Source organism: Onychostoma macrolepis, chromosome 05 (genome assembly GCF_012432095.1).
Source record: "Onychostoma macrolepis isolate SWU-2019 chromosome 05, ASM1243209v1, whole genome shotgun sequence".
In the NCBI taxonomy this organism is placed as follows: Eukaryota; Metazoa; Chordata; class Actinopteri; order Cypriniformes; family Cyprinidae; genus Onychostoma; species Onychostoma macrolepis.
Window position 1 is genome coordinate 18706718 of NC_081159.1, and position 6103 is coordinate 18712820.

The 6103-nt window shown below is 34.8% G+C and overlaps 1 long non-coding RNA gene across 1 annotated transcript; it reads left to right on the forward strand.

Moving 5' to 3' along the window:
* The first annotated feature begins 3894 nt into the window (after positions 1-3894).
* Positions 3895-5136, forward strand: LOC131541147 (uncharacterized). Its single transcript, XR_009271412.1, has 2 exons — positions 3895-4579; positions 4679-5136. It is a non-coding gene; the product is annotated as an uncharacterized LOC131541147 (long non-coding RNA).
* Positions 5137-6103: the final 967 nt, after the last annotated feature.

The window sequence follows — 6103 nt, forward strand, 5'->3', positions numbered from 1 at the left end:
GCTATTTATAGTGTTATTTTAGGCTATATATGAGAAGGACATTAATGTAATGGATGATTCAGACTGAAAGACAGCAAATGCAATTGACATACTATGTAATGTAAACTTTATTATTAATGCATTACAAATGAATTAGTCTTACAATTATTGCATTATGTTTCTCTAATATAGTTTCTTTATAGTTTAGTGAGGTTTACACAGACAGTTCAGACTCCATGTGCAAGAACATTTTAGTTCTGATTAAAGATATTCTGGACAACACTGATTTAACTTAGATGTCTGAGATGGAGTCAAAGAAGGAAAAGATGATAAATAAAGTTAGTGAGTATTTATTTCAGAACAGATTTTTACACTGATATTTACCCTTTGGACTGTAAGACAGATATTCATATCATCTGAGCTCAGGTTGACATCTATTGTTAAACTACTGGGTTTCAGGACAAAAACTATTCTGTAAACCTCCACAAAGGACTGTGTCATATAATTTCATCATATTTATAGATTGTTTCAACTCAAACTGTTTACCTTTGACTCAGTAACATTACAGAAGAATACATCTGAATGACCCCGCTCTACAACACTTGATTGTATCAAGTCTTGATACAATCAACTGCACAATGTGAAAAAAAAAAAAAAACTGTTAAATTGATTAGAATTTTCGAAATATCAGATTCAGTTCTGTGCATGTCAAACATTTGCTGCATTCTCTAATTGCTGTTCATTCTTCCCAGTGGTATGACAGATCACAGCAGTGTTTTAAGAGAATCATTTCGATGTTCCTGATCAACTCTCTCTCTCTCTCTCTCTCTCTCTCTCACACACACACACACACACACACACACATACACACAACCTCAGATCTCCAGTGAGTGTTAAGCTTACATTTTAACAATGCCCAAAATCAGGAACACCCAAAATGTATTGAACGTAGAAATAATGAATAAACAACTAAACGAGTAATCCACACACACTACCAAACATAAGTGATGAAAAGAGTAGCTACATTACATTAATGTGTTAAAAAATAATGGAATGTGGAAAAATTGGTAAAAACAGAAACAATAAAGCTGGTTTTGATATTAAGAAGTGATATTGATACACTTTTAACTAAGTTTTGCAGTGAGTTCTGTCATGCAACATTGCAACAATAGTTTCAGAGAAACTGTCCATGAGGTACAGTAGCAATATGTAGTAGTCTTCTAAACAGATTTAGAAAATGAGCTCTAATTTAATAATAAACTGCTGTAATTCAGCACTAATTGGTAAGATATAAGTAAAAAATATAACTAAAGAAATACATGCATGTAGTTGCCTTGGGCCGGAATATAGAAATTCAGATTTTGAGTTGCAAAAACTTTATACCGACTAGCTAATAAATCTGTCAGTGCTGCATCAGTTTTGTCCTTTCATGCAACACGTTTGTGCAGCAGTGCATTCATCCACTCCATATTAATATTTGGACACTTAAGACACATTTAAAATGCATGAATGTCATTGCATTAGAAAACAAAATAAGTGGCATTATAAACCAAGTGGCATCTGTAAATGATGCCAGACTGCTTCTCCAATCTAACTTTTCTTTTTGTAAATACTTTTTATCATCTAATCTCAGGGTGATTTTTGGTGGATATATGAAGTCAGTTCTCCTCAATTTCATACAGGTGTCCAAGCAGAGTAACCACAGGTGTAGTTCATCACATTAACCATATGTGATTTTAAATATTTGCAAATTATTTCTACCTTTGAAAGAACAGCTGTCAACTTTCCAGCTATGCCAAAAGAAGTTTGAGACACATCAGAATTCTACACAGATATTTAGTGACTGCAGACTATTAGCCCTAATGCAGGCTAATTTTGTCTAATGGGCCTCTAAACATAGAGCTGAATTAAGATGCTTCACCTCTCATTTAGTGTCATACCATTCTATTATATTATCTATCTATCTATCTATCTGTCTATCTATCTATCTATCTATCTATCTATCTATCTATCTATCTATCTATCTATCTATCTATCTATCGAGAATTATTATTTCTGCAAAATTGCAATATTTCTGCAAACCCCAAACACTAAGTGCTTCGTCATGAGGAATTAGCAGCAATTTAAACAGTCTCTTAGGGTACTAAAGACTTGCTTTTAACTTTCACAGATTTTCAACAAGTTGCTAGGCACTCTCACATTTTTTCAAAGCACGTTTTGTTTCAAAAGGGTGTCGTAAGAATGTTGCATTCAGTGATTAGTTTGTGTAAATAGCCCTATAAAGACTTGTTGGATAATGAATTGAGATTTCAAGATCAATTAATTTAGGTTTCATTACAATTTACTTTTTTTTTTTTTTTTCATATAGACTACATATAAAAGAAACGTAGAAACCTATATCATGTTGAATGAGAGATAAGAAACGCTGTACATGTAGTATTTCTTTTTTGTATTACTATTATCATTACTATTACTTATTATTATTACTATTATTAAACACAAAGTATTGCTCCATTCCTACTCGACTGGAATAAATTCTTATAATTTTTATATTCCATATAACCATCAACAACAGTAAATGTTAAGTGAGCTAAAAATAATATTATTAATAATTTAACAATAAGTAAAATCTTGCTAAGGCTACTGGGCAAATCCTCAAAGACAGTTTAGTGTAGTTAATTTATAAATAAATTAATGATATAAAAATAATATAAAATGAAGCAACTATCTACTGTAAAAATAATAACATAAAGACTGTGAGAACAATCCTTAAATTTGTATTACAGATTCAAAATTACATTTGGAAACACTTTCTAATTTCTCATCTGAATGTGACTTAACATTTTTATCTCGGTCGCACAGGAACATTTTCTTGAAAGACTTCAGATCAAGATTTGCTTGCATCTTCCTCTAGAACACCAGAAATTATCGGTGAGCTTGAGCAGAATGTATCATAGAGTATTTGAACTTTTTTTTTACAGTCACATAAAAACATTTATTTACAACACATTCTGTCACGTCCTATAGTCTCATATATAGCCTATCGTTAAACAGAAAAAGCATAAACTCTACTCCAGCGACAGTGGATCTCCAGTTGTGATAGAGGTCAGTGGCTATAAACTTCTGTCATCAGAAAGAAACTTAATTCTCTTCTAAACACTTCAGAGAGAATATAGGATTTACTGTTTTCTTGTTAGTTGAGGTGATCACCTCTTTCTTATTGTCTACCATGAGAGATATGATTGCTCCATACCTCACTGACATCCTTCAGTGGGGTCAGAACAAAGATTGCAAAAACATGCAACGATGCAAGTATCCAAAAGTAATATTTACTCATTTAGAATAACTAAGGCTACCATAAATGTCATGGATGGGTAATAGTTTTAATTTGAATAATATCACTAATCCTTATTTTATTTATTTATTGGTACTTCACCATGAAGGTTTGCGTTTGTATGACTAATGTAGTGGTTGAAATTACATTTAAAATGCACATTAAAAAACAATGTAAAACATGGATTGCAGAAATACACTTTAATATTGACATAACACACTCACTATTCAATACCTTAATAGTCATTGTACTGGCTCACCTAAGGCAGTTTTCTGTTCCTTGCTGCGTCGTCAAATAAGAAAAACTCAGGTATAATCAGAATTCAAAAATATCATTTTTATTTTTAATGAGCGTAATTCTAAATTAACGTGAGAAAAACTACATTCCCCGGTCTAGAGGCGTCACTGAAGCACTTTTATCAAAGGAGGAGCATTGTGGGATTTGAAGTGTGATTTGCGTTGCTCAGGACACTCGCGGGCATTCCGGTGGCAGGAGGACCAGTGGGTGAAATATCAGGGCGGAGCTTTCCCCGCTTGGCAGATGGATGCCTTGTGAACTTAAAGGCAAAGTAATCAACTTAACATAAATCGCAAGATGCAATTTCACAGGGTCGGACGCCACCATACGTTCTAGCCTGTAGTAGACATTTGTTGACGATAGTAGCCTACAATAGCGTGATTGACAATGCTGCTGAGGTAAAAATATATCCTGACACATCTCAAAAGGCGTAAATGAATAACCCACGAGGCAAGTGCATTGATCTGTAACATATTTCTCTTAATCGAAGTAGATAAAACTTACCGGTATGACGCGATGTTGCTTTACACGGTAAGATGTTTCTGTCGGTGGATACTTTTGAACATGTTTTATTAGAAGAAAGTGATTAAAGTGTGTTGGTGCTTTTTTAAACATTTGGTCACGTTTCGAGTGCGCTTTTAAAAGAAGAATAATGACGTTCTTGACAAATAGCCTAAATAAAACGTAGGCTAAATATACCGTATGTATCTCGTTTTGCAAGTTAGATTATTAGCCTACAGATCTTTTTATTATTGTTATTATTATTAAAGTAATCTGTACATTCTTGTGGGAGAGACTTTTCAAGTCAAAAAACATTTGGTCTTTTTGAGTTTTGCGCTAGCTGCAGAATTGTATCACCCATAAACACAACTGCTCTCGTGTCCCTTCTGCGTTTGTCTGTTGCGCAATTCACTTTTCATTTTTTTGTATAGTCTAGAGCAGGAACACCAATCAGCTACATTTTACCAAGTAAGCCTGCATAGCCTTTATTCGTGTACCATTTTGACTTATCCTTTGCTGAAGTATTTTTAGCCCGGTTCACAAATTGTGTTTTATTTCCCCTTTAAGAGCACGAACTGTGTTGGGAGGGAGGTGTCAAGCCCAGAGGCTGAATTTCGGCCAATTAAAGTCGTCGACCCCCTTTGCAATACGTCAGCCCGCTAAGGGAGGGCTCTGAGCGTGAGCTATGTGTGCGGTTTCCAAGGCAACCACTTGTCCTGACCTCCCCATCCCCATCCTCCTCAGGCAAGATTGGTTTCCATGGTAATGATTGTATCTCCCCGCATGTTTCTATTCCCGTAAAGCAAGCTGAGCGAACGGTCGGAAAGTCGCCTGCTTTCCTCCAAAGTCTGTCGGACAATTTCTCTCTGCATTAGTTCTGCAAGAAAATGCGATGATATGAGAATATGCTATAGCCTGTATTGGCCTGGGTAAAACCGTATGTGATTATTTTCACTAACACAGATAAAGTAGCCTATTTTTTCATTTATATATAAATAAATAAAGAGCTGCAACTGTTAAATGCATGGTTTGAAGTTGTCCTCTATTTGTGCTGGCTACTCCTGTTCTCATATGGCAAGAAACAGCCTGAGCAGAACACCTTAAATGATCTAATTAATTAAAAAAAGAAGAGCCCTGCTTAAGATGCAGCCTGGTTTTTTAGAAGAATCAACGACTTTCTTAAGAAATGTTTGAGAGTTGATGTCATATGTGACAAATGAGACTCTCCTGTCTGAGCCTTTCTAGCTCTTCTGGAATTTCAGCTTCCTGTAACCTGTTGAGACTCATCTGCATGCCACGGACTGAGGGTGTGTTCACCAAAGGGATGGGGGTGGGTGGGGAGGGGAGGGGAACTGGAGAGATACAGAGAATGAAAGAAAGAGGGAGCTGTATCTCTCCCTCACACAGGTACACGCACACACACACACACACACACACAAACTCTTTTTATAGCTCTTTTTATCTCCAACACAAGCATAAACACACACGCATACACAGTGTTTAGGTATTTGCTTATATTTTCGATAAAGGACACTGGCTGACTTTAAGAAAATATTATTTAATTTCATTTGATTTAGGTTTTATTCAAACTAAACTCAAAGTTAAGTAGTATTTTACTAGGTTAACCCAGCTATGAAGTGTGCTGTAGTGGTTTCTTCTACTTTTTCATCTTCAGTTCCATCTATAAAGTTACTCTTGATATTTTGTTGCTATGCAGTTATGATTGTGTATCAGATTACATGCATCAAACATCTGTTAAACACATCCAAATTATTCTGAATTTAAGAAAAAAAAAACAATTTTCAGAGTTGTTAATGCATTCCATGGAGTAAGAATATCGACAAAATGTACATTTTTCTCTATAATGTATATTTACACATGTTTATGTGTGTACATCTCATGAAATCTGTAGCTATCCTTTATTTCAGAGTTAGGAACGCAACCTTTCTGTTTTTAACAGCTAGAAAAAGGGTTTTCTTTGGCTCTGTCCTT